Source organism: Anas acuta, chromosome 1 (assembly GCF_963932015.1).
Source record: "Anas acuta chromosome 1, bAnaAcu1.1, whole genome shotgun sequence".
NCBI lineage: Eukaryota > Metazoa > Chordata > Aves > Anseriformes > Anatidae > Anas > Anas acuta.
Window position 1 is genome coordinate 94,934,276 of NC_088979.1, and position 21,935 is coordinate 94,956,210.

General features: G+C 45.3%; 1 protein-coding gene across 1 annotated transcript in view; it reads right to left on the bottom strand.

Moving 5' to 3' along the window:
• Positions 1-21,935, bottom strand: part of KCNE2 (potassium voltage-gated channel subfamily E regulatory subunit 2) — a 102,266-nt gene that overhangs the window by 2,803 nt on the left and 77,528 nt on the right. The gene's annotated exons all lie outside the window — the stretch shown is intronic.

The following is a 21,935-nucleotide window of genomic DNA, read 5'->3' on the forward strand; positions in this document are numbered from 1 at the left end:
CCAAGCTTGCCCAGTCTGACTCAGCTGCTGCTAAGAAAGCCATGCAACAGGTGTCTATCCCACAGGAGATATCTCCCTTCTGCACAGGGGCTAGGTTGCCCCAGTTTTGTATGGGCACGGTGCAGATACCCCTGCACCATGGCCTGTTGGGATCTGTTTTTTTTTTCCAAGGGTCTTTTATCTAAGGCTGGATTTCAGTGCTGCTAGCAGAGGTGCAAAGGGTAGGAGAAAGACACAGCTGAGGCTTCTAGACCATCAACCCCTGAGCAGAGCAATAGGGTGGGGAGACAACTCCTCAGCAACTGATGACTTAGCTCAAATAGTCACTTTGTGCTGATCCATTTGGGCTCACTCAAATTGAGCTGGGTCCAGGGCAGAAACTCTCACATAACTCCACTGAATGAGTTCTCAAGGAGCTCTGAGAAAAGCTGCTGTCCTTTTCTGCTTTTCCTACATAATAGGAGGGTGTGATTGGATTGCCCCCTGCTAGCCTTCAAAAAAGGAAAGGGTTTGGTGTAGCATTTCAGTCTGATCCTCATGTATAACACCTGTACTTCCCTGCTTCAGCCCAGATGAGTCCTACAACATGTGGCAAAGCTTCCACAAAATGTCTCTCAGTCTCTGTAGTCTTCAAGCAATGATGAGTTTACTACAGCCTATGGTAAAGGGTGATGGATTTTCATCACTAGTACAAAATTATCGTGTCTTTTCAGCTTGAGTTCAGCAGTCTGCCTTCCTCTGCTTCTTAGACTAGCCTTGCAATATCTTCATGCACAGAACAGGCATGCACATACAGAGAAGCACACTTATACACATGCATGTATATCTCTGTATGATTAAACACACACACTCAAACATGCAGGATAAAGGCAATCTAATGGAAGCAAGCAAGATCTAAGGAAATCCAAGCCCAAACTGTCTTGAAACTATTTTTATTTTTTGTGCAAAATCTCTCTGCTTGTTCTTTCATTCAGAAAGAAAATTACTGTGCTTTCCAATATGAAATAAAAAATTACCAACAGAAACTTACCTTTCCTGTGTCCTTTACTAATAAGATTCACAGTAACAACCAGGATTTTCAAACTCCACTGGATAATACAGTGATATTCAAAAAAGGAATAGAGGTATCTTAAACTTCAGGTAGCCTCCAGCCTGCTGCAAGGCTTTAAGCACTAAGTAAGTGCTTTGTACTGCACACTTTATATTAAATTAAATGCTAAATCTAATCTCACCTGGAAAGTCAAATATTGGCTGACAGCTTACATCAGTCATCCTGTCAGATGCTGAGTACCACTCTTTATGCTTATTACTGCAATTTCATATATTGTAAAAAAGAAACAGTGCTTTCTAGGGGTTTACAACTTGGTCTTTTCTGACCCAAACAAAAGAGTAAAGATATATTCTATAAAATAATGATAAGAATAATAATTCCATTCACTGACATGGACACAAGAGACTGAGCACTGATTAGGCACTGTAAGAGGCCTGCAGGGCTGCTAGCACCCAAAGGGAAGAATTTTGTACTCCCTCACTTCCATAGGGAGCTCAGACTTCAGTCTTCATTTCTTTTTCTGGTCTCTTTCTCCTTCCCTTGTTCCAGGTTTCCCCTGTCCTTTGCCATTAACAAGACCATAGCCTTTCTCTCCCTTTCTGCTGGATCCCCCACATTTTGCTTTTCCATTTCTTTCACCGGGGGTGTGGTTGTTAGTGACCAGCCCCTCCATGAAACCTATGTTGTGAGAAGCTGCTCCCCCAACACAGCCAGGACCAGCCTCTCTGAGCTGTGCTTTTTGTGTATCTCACTCATGATCAGGAGTGTGAAAAGACAAAAAAACACATTAAAAAAAAGGCAGAATTAATTAATGTTGATTTTATTTCTCAGCAAACATGCTGACACCTCACTGAAAGTCACTGAGTCACACCGTAGTGAAATGAGACAGCTTCGGTTTTAGTCAGCCGTGGTTCCTGGCTGTGATGGGGAGATTCAGCAGAAGGGGATTAGGGTGAAGATGCAGACATCCACAAAGTGCTCCACAAGCACATAGTCAGGGACAGACTCCTTGTAAAAAAATATATATCTTCATTTTCCAGGTAGACCTGCCTAAGCAATTTGCAGAGAAAACAGTTTTGCAGGTAGCTCTGCTTTGAGGAAGATAAAGCAAACATGGACTACCACTGAATCAACAGCGTACATCAGAAAAAGGGAGATATGCACCTGGTGCTGAAAAGTGCTAATCCCCGAGGAAGCCCCGCTAGTGCCGTGCTGCTGACATTGTCATGGTTACTGCTATCATTTCTTCCGGATGATTTTCTGTGCACAAACACCTCCCAGCACGGGGGTGAGCTGCTGGCAGTGTTTCCTCTGTGATCCCACACACCTCTCTGGCAGTTTCATACATGCCCCCAACGTCAAAATAGCTGGCAAACTGCTCCTGCTTGCTTTGGTGAAACCCCTAAGCCAGAGGAGCCACTGCAAGTGCAGCCAGAGATGAACCCTACTTGGTCCTGGCTGTAGGAAGGCAGTGGGAGCCTCCCAAATGCAGGGCCATGAGCTGGGACATGGGAATGAGAGAGGAGGCACAGCCCTGGAGGTTAGGCCGCAAGCAGAGCAGCTTGGGAACTGCTGCCCTGGGCTGCCAATAAGCAGGTGAAAGGATTTATTGCTTCGCCAGCCAGCTTCTTCTGATGCCTGTTCCTGGCCAGTCCTGCTTGGCCAATACTCGCAGGCATACACTCACACACACAGACATATACACATACATAAAAGATGCATGTTGTGAAGCAGACGTGGAGTTTAACTGCCTGCTCTGTTCTCAACCAAGCAAGAAGAGTCCTTGAATAATCCCACTCTGCTACGTGTCCCCCTGAAGGTCACATTTGCTTGGGGTTTGTTTAGTCTCTACACCAATGAGGTGATCAAGGACAGGCAGTGTGAAACTGTTGGAGAAGGAGGGGCAGCCAAATGTCTTGGTTAAGAAACACAACGGCTTTAATATTGGTCTCTGTTTGGGACAACAGTAGTAAAATGATCCTGTCCTCAACAGAGAAAGGTGGGAATGCTTGAGCCTCCTGCACCCACCCCAAGAATGGCTAGGTCATGGCAATCATGTAAGGTCCCTGATGACTGGAAAAAGGCAAATATCTTTATGCTTCAGAAGGGCCATGGCAGCCCAGGGAGCTGCAGGATGCTCAACCACACCTCAGACTTCGGGAGGATTAAGGAGCAAATCTTGCTGGAAGCCATTACCAGGAATATGAAGAACAAAAGGTGATTGGGAACAACCAGCTTTGGTTTAGCAAGGGCACAGTGTAGCTGACCAAGCTGATTTTTTTCTGTTATGAGAAGATGGTTTCAGTGGATGAAGGCAGAGTGGTGGTGTTCACCACCTATAGGATTGGAATGGGATGCTCGATTTTACCTGTTTCTTATAGAAAATGAGATTTACAGAAGATTATTAATATTGACCTTTGTCACACAAACAGAAATGTTTCCCTTCATAGGAGCTTCCAGTATGATGTCACTTTTTTGACAATCTGTCATTAGTTCTTTCCCTATGTTCTTTAAAATAAACAGTCAAAATTTACACTTCAGTTTAAATCAGCAGCTGGTACATTTATGTGCAGATTTTACATTTTTCTTCCCTTCATATTAAACAATTAACGAATTATAACTTAAGATCATTAATTATATAGACTTAATTCTCAGAAACAAAAGAATATAGCTCTTAAGCACTGCTACTGGAGAGGTAGGAGTATCCTCTAATACTTATCTATGCATTTTTTCTTCAATATTTCTTCTGTTCTGGCTAAATCATAATACTGTACCCATTCACTGTGCCTCTCAGACCTTTGCATACACAGGTTTAACCCACAATCTTTTCAGCCTTTAACTACTGATACGCTATACTGCTAACTACTGATACATAAAGTTCTGATAGCATTTAATTAGTTTCCCCACTGCCTCACTTTTTACCTTCCTGATACCCTTCCTAGATTCCTTCTTTGCCTAATAGAGCATTAGGGAAATCAGCAATTCTGTCCCTCGGTCTAGCTTTTTCTTTTCAAGCTGTTGCTCTGCAGAGGATCACCCAGTAAAACAAAGAGTCCTACCAAGGCCATTATATTATTATAGTTTGTCTTTAACTGTGAGTGCCAAAGTCTTTCCTCCTAAGATTACTCAAGATTACATCTACTACTTCCATTTGAACTATTTTTTCCCCACAGTGATTTTTCTTTATAATCCACTTTTTTACTACATCTTGGGACATTTTCCAGCTCTTCTGGTTTATCTTAACAGCGTTGGCAAATAAAGATGCTGCCTCCTTACCTTACATTTTGTTCCACATCTGTTCTTCTAAGTCTTTTATCTGTTTCCCGCATTCTTATGAGGAGCTACCACCTCTGCTGGAGCTTAGGCTTCCACCTCCCACCTCTTAAACATTTAACTCTTATGCCTCTGTTTGCCATTCCCATGAGCAACTCATTATCACTTCATTTTCTTTCTGCATTCACCCCATGCGTGCATGGTGGATGCTATTTTCTTGCCCAGTGCAAAGGACTATGAATTTGTACATCCTCTCCTCCAAAGATGGTCGTCTTTAGCACAACTTGGCATTGTGATGTCTTGCCCTGTATAGGCTGGATTTTCTTTTTAAGCAAGGAAATCCTTTTGCAATTGTTTATTTCTTATGTAACTGTTCTTCCATCTTTCGGGGAGCAATGATTGCAGTTTTCATACTTAACCTATTTTCTTGGGCCTTTGTTTACTCTAAGGCAAATACATTTGCTGGTTCAACACTTGTGTTATTCTGCTTTTCTGTGAGACCCTAAGACTTAGTTGTTTGTTATACCTATTTTAGCACTTTGGGTACATTTGAAAAGGTATTAACTCCCATCCTTTCACACAGGATTTGTCCCTGTCAGTTCAGCAGAGAGGCAGACCACTTCTGCCTTTTTCTTGAAACCCTTGGTCAGATTCAAGATAGCTCACAGGCTAGCCAAAGGTTCAAACCCTAGCCATAGTAAGGTTTAAAGATTATCACAGAATCATGAAATGGCTGGGGCTGGAAGGGACCTCTGAAGGTCACCTGGTCCAGTCCCCCTGCTCAAGCAAGACCACCAGGATCAGGACCATGTCCAGAACCATGACCAGATTACTTTTGAAGATCTCCAAGGAGGGAGACCCCACCACCCATCTGGGCAACCTATGCCAGTGCTCAGTCACCCACACAGTAAAAAAAGTGCTTCCTTATGTTCAGACAAAACCTCCCGTGCTCCAAGTTTTACACAAAATCCACTAAGAGAGGCCTGATACCCCCAAAATATTCATAAATGGTGAAAAAAATAAATACAAGACAAACTCTGTCTGAAGATCACTCCCTCTGTAGGTCAGAGACCTACATCAGGGTGCACTGTCCTTAATGTCTTGTATAGAAGCAATGAAAATAGCGTGGACATGGAGAGGGCCACCTGGAATGGTCCTTTGTGACTGAAGGAAAAGATGCTTGGCAAACTAACATCTTACAGTCATAACTGAAGAGAGAGAAAAAGTATTCAGGAGGAAAGTGCATTTTAAACAAATTTTGTTATTCAGTACAAGCGTAAGCAAGGCTGTGAGGAAAACCCTTTGTGTCTGTGAGATAAGAGCATATCTCATCAGGATGCATTCAACAGTGAGGGACTCAAGCCTAAGCAGTTTCTCCAGCTCTGAAAGCTGGAAAAAAAAAACAACCAGGCAGAGTAAGCCAGGTCCTGAATGCTGTCTGTGCCTGGTGCTGGGACTGCAGAGCAGCCGAGATACATGCACCTTTCACCCTGCCAAGAAACTCATTGCTTCCCTCAGCCCAAGCTGCAGGGATGGAGAAATCATGGCCAGGCAGAGACTGCAATCATTCGGCTTTGTTGCTATGGTTTTACGTGTTGCTGTTCCAAAAGCTTTAGATGATAAATAAGGGTGTTGCCTGCACATAGCATTTAAATGAAAAAGCAAACACTAATAATTCACCCTGTCTGATGCTTAGGTTCTAGTGACTTTAGGAGATTTGCTTCTCAGCCCCTTTGAGGTCATGTTTGTGAAAGCAGGATAGAAAATAAACACCTTTCCAGACAATGACCACAAGGACAGCTTTTGCACCCTCACAATGATGGTAACATAGCTCTGAGAGAAGCATAGTCCAACATGTGGGAGAGCAGCTGATAAATTCAAAGTACTTTTTGCTATTCCTCATCAGTATGCCCACCTTAGCCTTGGTGAAGCTGCTAAGTGATTCAGGTTATCTTACAGGCTGGCTAAAGGTTCAAACCCCAGCCATGGTGAGGTTTGAAAGCAAAGATAAACACAGATAATCATGAAATGGTTGATGCTGGAAGCAACCTCTGGAGGTCACCTGGTTCAATTTCCCTACTCAAGCAAGGCCACCAGGATCAGGGTGCCCAGGACCATGTCCAGATGACTTTTGAAGATCTCCAAGGAAGGAGAACCCACAGAACCTGTGCCAGTGTTCAGTCACCTGCACAGCAAAGAAGTGCTTCCTGATGATCACATAGAGTCTCTTGTGTTCCAGTCTGTACACACTGAACCAGTGCTACTGGTGGTATGGAGCTTCCACTGTCCCTTGTGCCCCACTTTTATGTTCTTAGTTTTGTCCATTCTCTTGACTGAGAAATTCTCTTGACTGACAAAACCTCCCCACCCTGTCTGTTGAAGTGGAGGGAGAAGCAGGAAAGCGGACAATGAGAAAAGTAAATAAGCATGTAGAAAACAACCTGTCCAGTGGACAATGCAGAAAACAAAGCCAAGGTTGTAAAGGCCACCAGGATGCTCCCATCAAAACTCTTCCTCTTGGGGCAAGGTTGCTATGACTTGATGGAGCTTCAGATGATACAAGGTAAATAGGTGCTTAGCCCAGCTTTGGCACCAGCTCTTCCATGGGCTGCCTCTCCAGCACAACCCAGGTTATAACTGGGCTGGTTCTGTACTCCCAGATCAAGTGAAATCCACAGAACCTGGAGGGGAATTTGAACAGAACAAATTAAAGGAGTCTGATCTCCAGCTGGAGTTACTGCTGATAACAACATTGAGCCCAGCAAAAGTGGGTAACTCACATGTCTACAGACTTATGGACTCGTTGCTGAAAAATGGCACATACGAGTGAATCATCTGTTTTCATAACTCCTCAGCAAAACAAACGGTCTGATTCACATGGTCAGTAGAGTTCAACCATTTCTCCAGAAGGGTTGCTGAGACTCCTTAGCAGGAATGCTTTTCAAGGCACATTTTTAAATGATGCTGTTCAGAAGGGAGAGGACTGAAGAGAAGGATTAAATTTGAGCCTTCCCTGCAGCCTTTGAAAAATTACAAGACACTTCAGGGCCTCTCAAGCCTTGCTGGAAGTGTTTCCTTACATTACCAAGCACTGTTATCCTGTGCAAGTGGGAGGAGGAGTGCACCCAGAACTGGACACACCAGTGTGAACTGCTATCCACCTATGGTTACTACAGCTGTGTACAGCTTGCTGACAGGCTCAATATTTTACAGAAAAGTCAAGTTAGATCTAGAGCTACTGCATATTTTTGGTTTATTTGAACTCTACCTTTTCTTATTAAAAAAATTGAGTTTGTTTTTCCCTACTTATTGGCCTGGATATAACCTAGTAGAGATGCTCATTGGTTATACCTGGGACATTAATAAAGCTCTGTGAGCATGAAGCCAGTTGATACTGCATACACAGGGATAACGAAGGGGAAGCTGAGGCCAAGCCAAGAGATTTTACTGAAATAGAACAACAGTGAGCACCCTACATAACTCCATGCAATGGTATCATCTCATGAGCCTAACTCCACTGTCAGAGTACATTAAACCAGTATTTATTTTTGCAGAAAAAATCTCTTTTACAACAGTCCATAGAGGTCACTGAGACCAAAACATATCTCAAGGCCTGCATCACCCCAAGAGCTCTTAAAAAGTAAAGGGAAGCAATCGTTGCAAGTCCATTGACAGGGAAGCAAAACAACTGAGTCAGCACATGAGGTAAGAAATAATTGCTTAACTAACCTGGTGCATGTTGCACACACATAGGCGTGTTTCTTGTTTCCTCAGCCTTCCTTGACCTTGGGCCCGTTTGTTTATACGGCTGCAGTCCAGCCGTGCAAACTGGGTGTACAATCTGCCCACCATCAGCTCAGACTCCAAGAAAAAAACCCTCACCACTAGCACAGCAAGCAAAGGAAACCCACGTGTGTATGTCTGCACGGTGCTGGCATCCAGACACTTCTACTGGCTACATAGCATTGCCTGCACCATCATGTCACAGCCACCACATGGGCAGGGATGTCCTGGGCTGTCTAGGGGTGCAGGCAGGGATGCCAGGAAGGTGGCAGGCATGGGGATGTGGCACTACAAGCACTTTGTGCTGGGCTACACATCATCATACCCCTGGAGTACTGTTCTGGGGTTCTCAGCCCAGGAGGGACATGGGCATGGTGGAGAGAGACCAGTGAAGGGCCACAAAAAAGATGAAGGGACTGGAGCACCCTTCCTGTGAGGAAAGGCTGGGACTGCTCAGCCTGGAGAAGAGGAGACACAGAGGGATCTCATCAATGTATACAAATACCTGAAGAGAGGGTACAGAGAGCACAGAGCCAGGCTCCTTTCTGTGGTGCCTGGTAACAGAACAAGAGGCAGTGGGAACAAAATGGAACAAAGTAGATTCTGTCTGAACATCAGCAAGCACTTCTGTGCTGTGCAGTTAACCGAGCACTGACACAGGGTGCCCAGAGAGGTTGTGGAATTTCCCTTCTTGGAGATATCAAAGAGATGCCTAGACATGGTTCTGGGCTCCCTGATCCTGGTGGCATCGCTTAAGCAGGGAGATAGGGCCAGGTGACCTACAGACATCACTTCCAGCCCCAACTGTTTTGTGACTCCGGGATTCTGTGGGGTACCAGAGCCACAAGGATGGCTTCTGGGCCAGAATCGACATCACCACTGCATTAGGCATAAGAAGATGCAAGCAGCTGCCCTGTGTAACCACAGCACCCAAACACACAGCATCCATTTTCTCCACAGCCCCTCCGGGGCTCAGAAAAAGGACGGGGATTAAGGTTCAACTTCAACTTGGTTACATACCAACATCACTGTTTCCTGTCAGATCATGGGAAAAGAAGATTACAGATAGTGAATGTTACGATAATGCCACCGGTACCTATCCCAATCTGTTTCCACTTACCACAGGCATCGGAAGGGGCTGCCCAGGGAAGTGGTGGAGTCACCATCCCTGGAGGTCTTTAAAAGACATTTAGATGTAGAGCTTAGGGATATAGTTTAGTGGGGACTGTTAGTGTTAGGTCAGAGGTTGGACTCAATGATCTTGAGGTCTCTTCCAACAGAAATTCTGTGATCCTTAGGGGACCATTCCAACTCGGGATAATCTATGATTCTATACCCGCCTTTGGGTTCAGTGAGAATTCAGGCCCTGAAAACAACCGAAGTTTCTTCTGGATGGTGTTTTTCTCTGAATAGGATAACTTCATTTCCCTTTTGCAGACTTACTGGGGTGTAGTAACAAAAGTGACAAAGGCAGAAAACAGTACCCGAGGCATAGGCTACTTTGCAGCTGGCAGCAGACTATAGGTATGATATTATCATTTCAGACAAACATGATCTATGTAATGCGAAGTGTTCCGGCATGCTTACGCTCTGCCAAAGGCCAGAAAATGGGACCTTCATTTTAAGACTGTATGGAAAAGGAAACAAAAACAACAGAGAAGGAACGTTTGTTCACCTAAATTTTATTATTTTGCCACTCCCCCACCCCAGTAAATATAAACAATCAAAACTAACAAACAAACAAACAAACAAACAAACAACACATTGTGGCATAGAGGTATAATTTCAGTTCATACCAGAAGACATTCTTCTCACTGAAGCACAGTTAAGCCCCACAGAGTGCCAAAAAGCCTGCCAAAAAGTAACGCCTTTACAAGTTAGTTTTACATGTTAGCATTATTCACTTGTCTGGTCTTGCCTTCAGGGCTTGACCTATCTGGTAGGGGGGTGGGGGGGGGTGGAGAGGGGGAGAACATGCAATGCCACGCAAGGTTGTTTGGGTGTATGACTGACAACATGACTTTAAAATATGGAGCTGTTTGTATAGAAGCAAAATACAGAAGAGTACACTATCCCCAAGGGAAATGTAGAAACTACCCATTGCTTTTCAGGTTTAAAGGTAAAAGGTGTAAGCATCCGTTAAGGTGTAAGAAAAAGTGTAATCAGCTGTTTGAGTAGAATCCTTACGTATACAGGAACATTTTCCTCTCCAATTTCCAACGTGGAGCACAACATTTGACATCGTGCTCTTAGATCAGGATTCTGATTCTAACAGCAGTTCCTAGTGCAAGTTTCTGGAGAAGAGAGAAGCCAACCAGTCCTGACTGCTTTGTATGGGATGGAGAGAGCAAACAAGTGTAAATGAAGAAAATAAACCCGTAGGAATGTTTCCAAGTAATTGTCATTGTCCAAAAGCTTTAAATGGGTTGAATCCTTGAAAGCTAATTAAGGGAAACTCAGGCAGCATCACTGAATTTGAAGTAGTAAGATAGACTTGCATCACTGCAGCCAAAGTGTTCCTCTAGATCTGGAAGTCTGAAGAGAGTTGCAGACCCCAGGCTCAGATACAACCGCATGTTAGTCTGGCGCAACCGATTTTTGTGTTCCTTGCACTGGCTGTTCTTTCACCTCCTCTCCAGAGGCAAGGACATGTGTCTCTTTCATGCTCCTTCGTTAGGAAACAAAGCAGGAGAGATTAAAGCCTCTTTCTTCAAGTCAGTAAGATACTGGGCTACAAAGATGGCAAAGCGCCTAGAGGGGAAGACGTATGAGGAGCGGCTGAGGTCACTGGGCCTGTTCAGCCTGAAAAAGAGGCGGCTGAGGGGAGACCTTGTCACGGTCTACAGCTTCTTCACGAGTGGAGTGGAGGGGCAGGTACCAATCTATTCTCTTCAGTCACCAGAGATAGGACCCATGGGAATGGTGTCAGCCTGAGGCACTCATCTGCTTTCAGTTTATGTTTCTCCCCTCAGCAGTAGCAGCACACACTTAATCAGTGAGGCCTAATCCTGTTGCCATGGGAGCCATCATTAAGAGCCTCCTTTCCTCCCATGGAGGCCCTCCAGTAACTTCTACAGCAGCACACTGAGCATGGGCCTAGCAGCTCCTCTGGTTGGATGTATTTCTGTGGCTGCCTGGTGCAAGGATGCCCCGAGCACCTGTAGCCATACAAACACCAGCAGCCACGCCTGGGTGGGGAGCCTGGTTTCCAGACAACACTTTTGAGAAGCCATGCAAGTGTGGTTTCTGACATACCGTGTACTGCATAGCTCTATGAACACTCCTTGGATGAAGGAGCTATGCAGCCGCTACAGAAATGTCAGCAGCCTCGTTCCAGCTTTCTGAAATCAGCTGGAGCCTTTCCCTTGCCATTAATCTCAATTTAGGGAGGTAGGTAGGTTGCAGTTAAGTGCAGCCTTCCTGGAAGTGGCTCTTACATACATGTCTAATGTTAAGCCCATTCCACTGCTCTGGATAAAGAAAATTTCCTGAAGCTGAGCCTCCGCCAGAAGCTGGAGTGGGTCCAAAGAAGGTTATTCTGGGTGAGCTGCCTGAGGGATTTCAGCAGATAATTTTGTGCGTCCCTGTAGCACCCTATCCTGGAGATCAGGAAAGTAATCTTTTGATTGGATTCCACCTGATTAATTGCCTTCTTGGATTTGCTAATGTCCAGTGCTTTAGAAATCGTATTCTGGCATCTCCATCAAAGCCTATGGTAAAAGCTTCAATAGAGAGCCATGAAATGTTGCTTCATTTTAGATTTCAAAAATACTGTGACTATGGTGTCAAGGAAAATATGCTGAAATCATTGTGGAGTGGCATATGCATTTGTCCCATCAAAATAATGGAAATGCTTTTTTGTCCTGCTTTCTCTCTTTTTTTTTTTTTTTTTTTTTTTTGGCCTGATATAGCATGCATTTCCTCAAAGTGCTTTCTTCAAGAAGGCTGAGTTTAGCATTTCCACTGCTGGGTTTCACTCACCCTTTCTGAGATGGGAGAAAGAAGAAATAACCATTTTCGTAAAAACTCCTTCACCTTTGAAATAAATTAGATTTTTCACGGTTCCCAAGAACATCTGCAGACCTGCATTACCAAAGTATGCGTACCTTGTTCTGTGTGTAAGTGTGTGATTGTTACGTTTAATTTAAGAATATGTTCACAAAATTTCCATTACATGTTGATACCATACCTTGGTTTTACCTTTACCCAGATCATTCAGAGGTCTCATTTTCTCATTGGGATGACCACAGGCTTCATGCTGTTATCTTCTGGATGGGGATGAACCTGCCTACAGCAGCCTGGAAAGCACCAGGGCACAGGAGGCAGTATGCAGACTGCCAAGGGCAGGCTTGGGTCTCAATCCCATGAGATCTCAAGGATAAGGAATAGCTCCACAGTCCAGGGCAAACTGTTAAATCAAATTCCTGATTTATGCTATTCTGCAGTGAGGGCCATACCTCAGGCACCTACAGTACATGCAGAGATTTACTTTTACCATTACCCCTCCTCCACCACCAGAGCTATCTATGAGCTCAGTGTTAACTGCAACCCTCCAGCCCCAAAGCAGCACCATACTGGCTTAACTTGAGTTTATACCCTGACATGTGCAACAATTCACTAAGCGCACACAATGGCATGTGAACTATGGGACTAAATGTATCAGCCACCGAGGTACCTATATGCTGGAGGACAGGAGTCTTAAGATGACAATGTATTGTCTAAGTGGCATCCTAGATCTTCATTTTAAAGTGCTTAGTGCTATTGCAATAGCAGGAAAATGTTTCTAATGCAAATTTCAGATAAAAGTCAGTAGTTTCTTCCCACAAACACTACAGTGAATAGTCTGGAGTCAAGTGGGTGTTTATTTGTCTGCTAGCCACCTCCTCATCTGCTCCAGATTCTTTCAGAGCTGACAATCTTCAGTTTATTGTCCTGGAGAGCTGCGAATCAGTAGGGTGCAAGGGACAGACTGCCTGCCTGGTTTTGAGCATATGTATTTCCACTCAAATTAGCATGAAAGTCATCCCAGGTAAAAAATAAATAAATAAAAATGACCCATCTCTGTCTTTCCTACCACTGACGTTCTGCAGCCTGGTGTTACAGCTGCTAAACAAGGAGCTTTTATGGGATAATTTTAAAAGTTGTTACTGGCTGATAATCAAAGGCCCTTAAAAGAAAAGCAGCACTGGAGGTAAGGAAAGAGCAGATGGAAAAGCACACACAGGAACTACCGCAATTACAGAATCCATATGATATAATAGCAAATGTTTTGCCATGTAATGCCTCTTTCACAATAATGATGTGAGGTAAACTGTCTTTCAATGGTCATGAAGGAAAACAATTCTCAGGCAGAAGCACCATCTGCTGGTGGACACCAGTTTTATTACTTCACTTGGGAAGTTTACAGTAAAACCATTCTAAGCAACTACCTAAGAGATTGTTAGAGGTGCCTAGGAGCTGTCTTTGAGACCTTAATCCAAGTCTTAAATGTGATATTTACTCCCTTTTCACGTCAAATCCCTCATGGCGCTGTGTTACTCCAGTTCCTAGCTGAGAAGCTCCACAAGCAGGTCTTTGCTTTGACAGAAGCAAAAGGTTTCGTACATTTGGAAAAGGATCAGGCTTTGAGTCTCTTCTCACTTAAGTCAATACAACAACTTTCACTGCCTCCCAAGCACCACAAGTGTTTCTTCAGTGACAGCAGGAGATACTTTAGCCTTGGGCTACAAAGACTGTATGTCTCCCCATTTGTCCATAGAGGTTTTTTCTATAAGTGGAAATTGCTTTCTGCCCAGAAACATGGAGTAAGGGCAAATACCTTACAAGCTTTCAAGAAAAGGTTAAGACACTGGGCTATGTTTTGCCCAGTGGATATACTGAATGATTAAAAATTTCCTTACATTTCAGTCCAAAGGAAATGTGAAAAACACTGTGCTGTATGTTATACAGTAAATGGTTAGTGTGCTTACAGAGGCTTTATTTTGAGTTAATTTCATATGTTCCTTCATTAAAAATTTACTCCAGTGAGTAAATTGAGACCTGAGATCTCAATGCAGCATCACGAAATCACGCCTGCTCCTGGCCTTCAGTGAAAAAACAAAGGGTTCCTTACAGCAAACTGCTTCTTCTCCAGAAGGACCCCAAACATTCCAGATCCAAATGTAATAATGTACAGGGACTGGCTGAAGAAAGTCTTGAATCATCTCTGTGATTTTTGATTTTGCCAACCCACACTCACAATTAAAGTAAAAACATGGTTTCCGTAGCTTGAGGCTCATCTAGATTAATTTCATCTTCTTGGAGGGGAAGTCTCCAAAATTTCAGCAAGGAGACTCTTTCTTAAAACTGATCTGCAAAACTTGTGTTGTTTTTGGTTTTTGTTTGTTTGTTTGTCTGTTTTTCTGCTTTCTCTGGTCAGATTTTAGTTTTGATATGTAAACCTTTGCATTACAGCTAAGAACTACCCTAAAGCTAACACACCAGATAAGTGCTCTGTAATGGGTTGAAGAGAGTGGTGTGTCATCTGCGTGCCCATTTATCAGGAGGACCAAACCCGTGGGGAGATCACTCACATTTCTTACTTCAAAGGCTCCATATCAGACCGTATTTGGCACACATCTCAAAGCCCTGTGCCTAACCTGGATCTCTGGCTAAATGTCATCATAGAAGACAAGGAAGCTGATTAGATATAAAAATATCTGTGTCTTTGGAATGCCTGCCAGTGAAGCAAAAGTGGATTTAATCTCTTCCAGAGACATGTTTTTCCACAGAGCAGAACAATGAGATGTCCCTTGCTTTTTCTCTCAGAGAACACGGAATACCAGAGATGATGCAGATCCCTTCAACCGCAGCTGGCATTGTTGCTCTAAATACCATTTCCTATTTGAAGGGCCAACTGCAGTCTTATTAAGGTAGCAAACACTTTATCTTTCCCTTCAGATATCAGGCCAGTAGCAAAAGCACTCTAAGGTGACCCAAAATGGGTTCCTCCTATTTCTTTCTGTCTGCAGCTGAGGACTATGAGACAAAGAAGCAGACCATGAAGAAACGGCCGTGAAGAAATGGCCACAGAAGAAAAAGTGATGTTCTACCAGTATTAGGCTACAGGCATTTTGTTTAATATCCTTGCACTGATAGGTACTCTTCTGTCTAGAAGTCTCAAAGTTGCTTTAAGCACAAGACCAGCTCAGTCTTAGAGTGAAAGCTCTTTTCACTGGAATCTTTTGACAAACTCAATGTATTTTTAAGCTCTATCTTTTTAGAAGATATTTGCTGAAAATACAGATACAGTTTTGCTCATGTAACACTAAACAATCTGGAAGCTTCCAGACGCACTGCATGTGGTGTGAGATTTTCTTTAACAAGTTGGAACTTTGAAGGGAGCTTTATCTCACCAGGCAGGAACAGCATGAGCTGTACCCTGCAGCATCTCACAGCTGATACGAGTCTGAGGAAGGGTGAGAACATTACTTCTGAAGGACACAGACACATACCACCCAGAGACAGAGCCTGGCTACCCACACAGAGCAGCCTCAAGGTATGCCATCCCAGGAGGTCCACATCTGCAGGACTGCACTCTGTGCTCTCTTGCTGTCTGTGGGACTTTTTTGGGTAATATGACCACCATGTACCTGAGCAGCTCAAATGAAAACATTAATTTGCTAACCGCATTTCAGGAAAGGAACTGAAAACAAAGACTTTCAAGGAAAATGAGGTGTGTAATACAATTAAAATTAATGGGAGCTAGGAAATGCAATTGCTTTGAGAAACAGAGTGAGTGTTTTTTATGGTCACTGAGTGACTCTGATGGGACAGAAGGCTGAGCCTAGGTCTTCTCAGCTGTGGCAGTCTCTGCTCACCCACTGACCCCTGATAACTTTGCCGTAGAGAGATTTATGAACCCTGTCCTCCACATAATCTGCATCAGAGTTCTCATTCCTACATAATGCCCTACCTTATACCTAACATCCATGCTACCTGGATGATGAAAATCTGCCTGAGAAATCTGGCAGTGTCCTAGAGTTGCCCTTGCTCTTTTAAACAACGGTCCCTATATTCACAGGTAAGCAGTATTTTTAATTGATCATTAATGACACATCACAGGTAGCTGAAGTTCATGAGATGAGTGAAGCTCATCTCATGAGCCCAAAGGCTCATCTGAACCATCCTGAACTTTGCGGAACTGGAGATCAGATACTGCGTCAGGAATCATTAATAATGGATTGAAACCAACTCTCCCATTTAACAGGAGGAATTCAGGAGCTTAGAGCCATCTTTGTGATAGAATCCGATCCTAATTCATATCACTGTGTACCTGAGCTCTTCCTAGGTTAGCCATAATCCCAGAACAATGTCCCTGGTAATTTTTATGGTATCATCAACTGTAATCAAGGAAATTATCTCAAATGCATATGCAAAATAAGGTCTAGATCACAGCCTGTACAGCATCAAAACGGCAAGTAGGCAGAACACAGAAATCCCCTTTTACAGAGTATTATTATTATTATTGAATACAGTTGCCTTCCACCTCAGACAGAACTCTAACAGTTCATCTTCCTCTTGGAAAGGGGATGGAGTCTCAGGTTGGTGTGTGGGAAGGGGGAGGAGGAAGCACAGGTGCAGTCTGCATGATGCCTGGGCCACTGAGGAGCTGTGAGATGGGTCTGTCAAAATCTCATCCAAACCTAAAGCCATTAAGTTTCAACAAGTTGGTGATTTCCTTGTTTTGTTGCTGTTTCTTCAGCCAGCTGCCATGGTGATGGATCCAGTCCAGAGGGGGTACTAACACAATATTCACAACTAACACAGTATTCTGGAGAGCACTGCATGCTCCAGCGTGGCAGTCTCCCTCTGCTGCTACTGCCAGCTGCTGCAAGGGTTTGACAGGAGCTCCTGGGTGCACATATGAACAAGTTAAAAGAGAGGTTAGCCCATGGTCATCAAAGCCAAGTACCTCCTCAGGACTTGCTCTGATTCAGAAACCCAGACAGTGGCACCCACAGTAGATAAGGATAGGTCTGGGCTTGTCCCACTGGAGCTGATGAAGAATTATTTGCTGACACAGTAACCATGTGAGCATCCTTCTGGCTAGATGGTAAACCACAGGGAGTCTGGAATCAGTTGCCCAGCTTCAGGTTTGAGGTATGTAGTGTGTATTATGATCTACTGAAGATGGGGCCTGAATCTTGGAGAGGCTGCAGAAGTTCCCATGGAAGGGTTGCTGCAGCTGTAAGCACACTGAGGACACTGAAGTGTATGGATGAGGCCAACTTTTATGGGAATAACTCTGTCAGTTAGGTTAGCACTCACAGAGAGACACTTGCACACGTGGTTACTGTACAGGCGAACCCCGAGATGAATCTGGTACCATTTACCACTGGAGCCAGGAAGAAGAAGGCATGCCTTATGCTGGCTGAAATGCACTTAGCCTTTCCTCTCAGTCTGGCTGAGAAGACCGAGGGCAAAGTTATCAAGAATCAAAGTGCAGAAAACTGCATCGATATTCTTCCTGTTTACAACCTAGTCAGCGTCAAAGTTTGGCCGCCCAAAAGGCTGGAGCCGACGGCTGGGTAACCCTACGAGCTGGCACTTCTATTTACTCGCCTTTGCTAAGCCACAGATTCACCTTCACTCTTGCACTCTGACTATATCCAGACAGCAAAGGAGAAAGCCAGAGGCTGAGCTAGTGCACGTCAGGTGCCGTTTTCGGGAGTGACCACACCGTGTCCCCACAGAGCTGCACTTCCATCCCTCCATCCACCCGCAGAAAGGCTTCCAAGTGGTAGCTCATCTGCATGCCCATAAATACACCCCCCTCCAGCGCTGCTGTAACCCCTACTTATATGGTTAGAGCTGGCAGGAAAATAGTCCTGACCTTCAATTGCTACCAGTCCACTCAGTCCAGGCCCGGTGAGGCGAGTACATAAAAAAAAAAACCAACAATATGTAAAGGTCAAAATTCAAGGTCTGCTGCTCATTACTAAGAAATAGCACCAGAAACCCTCCTCATTTGCATAAAACACTTCGTGCTGAGATCTGAAACGTCCTGAAAACAAAGGTAAGCACCACTAGCCCCATTTCACAGATGGAAAAGTGACCCAATTGCCAAGACCACACAGCAGGCACGCAGCAGACCTGAACCAGATTAGGCTCGTGGCTGTCTCTTATCGCCGCGCTGGACCACACTCCCAAGCCTGTGCGATAAGGAGACAATGTGGGGTTTTGTTTTCCCAAACTCTGGAACGCCAGAGGTTACTATCGTGTATCTGAAAGGGCAGAGCAATGTGGGCCGTGACACCTTACCTCCTTCCCTTGCCCTTTCAAACACAGCATGTCTCTTCAAAAGTTGGGCAATTCAAGGAGGACATGGGATCCTCTCATCTGCAGCCAGGCCTGCCACCCACCTGGTTGGTATTCAAGGGTGGGAGCACTAGGGTCAGATGAGGCCCATATCATCTTGCTAAAATGGGGAAAGGGGTGGGGAGAAAAGGGGGAAGAAGTACATGTAGGACCATGGTTTCACAGTGAAGACCATCAACAGCCACCAGGCACACAGAGATCCCTGGCCAGACTGTTCGCTGGGATAAAGGCAAATTTGAGAGCAGTGACGGGCAAAAGAGAAAAAGTTTGAAGGACACCTTCAAACCAAGAGCAAGAGCAACAACTTTCCATAGGGCAAGATTCTTCTTCCTTGATTATAAAGACTTTCAGGAAGCCCACAGACAGGAAAGCCCTTAGATGAGAGGAAGATAACTGTTCATCCACCAGCAGATTGCAGCAGATTTGAAGGAAAGCTCACAGCTCTCAGAGTGGCATGTCAGCACATCGCTGTGACAGTAGGCCTCATCTCACTACAGGTACACCCCCAGTCAGCAATAGTTACTCTGTGGCTCAGATCATCATTTCTGGGCAGAAAGATCTAGGGCCAGACCACCAGCCCCATCTCAGCAAGGCGCTTGTGCCATGCCTCCACCTACCGAGGTCACATCACTAGCTCTTCCATCAGTCCATTTCGCATCAAGGATTCTTCGGCTAATCAGTCATCTGATGATTAGCCATTTTTGTTGCTCCAGAAAAAGAAGGGAACCAGTGAGTCTGGTTTTCAGCAGTGTAATTGTATGTTGATGGCTCATGGTGGAGGAGCCCGATGGAAAGCCATGGGACACAGCCCCACATCTACAAAAGTGGAAAGCCAGAGGATAATCTCCTAGGATCAGATCCACACAACACAATGGAGAGAGTGAACACAAAGGTTCACTCTCTCCATTGCCACATAGGCCTTCAGCTTAGAGGCACAGCAAAACACAGACTCCTTCCCTGCACATGCCATCCTAATGGAAAAGACTGTCTTACTTGGGAAAATTGCAGTTGCCCTACCTACCCCATCTCATGTGAGCAAGTTGCTTCAGTTTTGCCCCTAATGGCATAACCTGTTCACTGTCCATCCAGGCCTAAATTGCAGAGAAATCCTGCATCCTGCCTTCCCCAGCTGATCACAAGGCCACTGGAAGCTTCACACAGGCTATGGAGTGCATGAGGAAGAGCAAGTGGCTCTGAAGTGTAGTGGCATAGAGCAGCAGAGTCTACACAGTGACTACACAGGGCTGGAGGACTGATACCACAGGAAACGTCTGCCTTGCTGTTCAACAGCACACTGAAAGTCCTTCCTGGAAGACAGCAAAGAGTGGACCATAGCTACCATGTCCAGTGGGATTTCTTCTTTCAGGCCATCTCACTCCTGGATGGATCAGCATATTTCTGTTTTGGTCGGGTTACTCCATCAGCGTGCTCCTTGAGGCCCCATGTCTATGGCTTCAGGAACTGAAGCCAGGCAAAGTGGCTGGAGGCTCAACCCTATGTTCTCAATATCAAGGCTGAGCCCTTAAGCCAGAAGCAATCAGGCCATCAGGGTCAGGGAACATCTTGAAATGGAGACAGAAGGGCTCCATGCTCCGTGAGGGCCCTGGGGCTCTGTTTCAGCTCCATTGTTTTATAACCCTCTCGATTTTTGTAATTTTTAGAGAAGGATGCATCTTGTACTTTCTTTTACAGGTTCTGATACTACTGACTGTTTAACATGTGAAAGGGCAAATAGCTCTTAACCCGAAGTCACTGCCATTAGCAGAGGGTTTCTAGGCTTAACTTTTATTTTGGTTAAGAAAAAAGGCCAGGAGAGCATGTGGCTTGTGATTACACTCCCAGCCTTTCTGCCAGTATCGTGACCCATCTCTTATGGGTACAATGAAGATGAATGATCTCAGGGATTGCAAATTGCCCCAGTGATCACTGTGGAGTTTTTTTTTCTCCATTTGGTGCCTAATTTGAGCTGTCTTGATCCCTTCCCTTCTGATTAAGCAAGACATATGTGGTGTGAGGGAAGGGGAAAGGAGGGGGGGAAAGAAAGGAAGTGGGGAGATCTCTGTGCCAAGCCTGTCACTGCTATATGTCCTCTCCTTACCTTCTCCCTCCCCATACCAAGGCTGGGTTACAACAGCTGGAGTCGCTCACCACTCTGAGCTGGTCCCCAGTGTGCAGGGAGGTGCAGTGGGAAGAGGGCTGACCAGCCTTCACATTTCCCCTGGCCATGCGCTGTCTCCACGGAGCCAGCGGTCCCAAGAGCCCTGTATAATGCGAGCTGGCTTTCAGGAATGATGTCTTGCCAGGAGCTTCTCTGTGTGAGGCCAATGCAGTTTGCTGGTCCATGACCACAGGAAAAAGCTTTACACTTGACAACCAGAAAGCATTTTTACAACACACACCCTTCTCTGGACTTGTTGACCTGTACAAGGGCCTTTACCTCTGTCCCTTGCTGTCTTACCCCATGGGCAATGTGTCCTTGCCATGTCCCATCCCTGCCTCTGGTTGAGCAGGACTGCTGCTCAACCTGGAGCAGGCTGGTGAAGAGGCTTTTACCTCAGGGTGCAAGCTTTCACACATAGGAGAGGGACTTAGGAAGAAGATGAACAAGCAGGCAGAGGGGTGGCCCCAAAGCCAGCAGAGCGGGTTGTCAGCAGGTTCATGGTTCAAGAAGCTCATGGGTGGCACCCTGTGGGGCCAGCTCTTGGGAACCAGCACATGGGTGGGGACACTGCTTGGCATGTACCACAGCTCATAACCACAGCTCACCAACTTTTCTCTATGGGAGCCTCTTCCCCCAGATCATGGCCAAGGTCAAGGCAGGCCTTTGTCAAGATCATGGCCATGGGCAAGGCAGGAGGAGAGCTCTTAGGAATAATGCAGCCTGACCAGACCCACAGAAGCTGAGAGCAGCCATCTCTGCCATGTCCTAGCTTGCAGCCACACCAGCAGGCATGGCAGCACCCACTGTCTTGGTGTACAGCTGACCTCCTCTGCAGCTCTCAGGCACCCAAAGACACATTTGGCAGGAGCTCAGGATGTGACTGAACTCCCCATGGTCATCTGGGTGGAGGCTGTGGAGGGTCACACAGCACTGATAAAGATGAAAGCGGAGATAATCACACTGTGGAGACTGATATCTCATGTCAATAGTTGAGAGTCAACATTTGGCTCAGGTGGCAGATCGAGGACTTCCCAGAAGCACAGGCACAATGCACACAGTTTGCGCTTCTGACTCGTGTGTGCCAGGACCACCTGCAGTGACCAGAGGGGCCCTGATAAAACCTTTTGTGGCTGCCCTATTCAGGGATGTCACAGGGTAACACATGCCCTGCCTATGAGCTCAAAAAGGGGAAGATGCTTTCGCATGTCCAGGGCAGCAGGAGCAGAATAATAATCCAGCCAGTGTATGGTGCTACTGACCTCCACTCTGACACTAACCACACTGCAGTGACCTGCTGTGGCACACAAA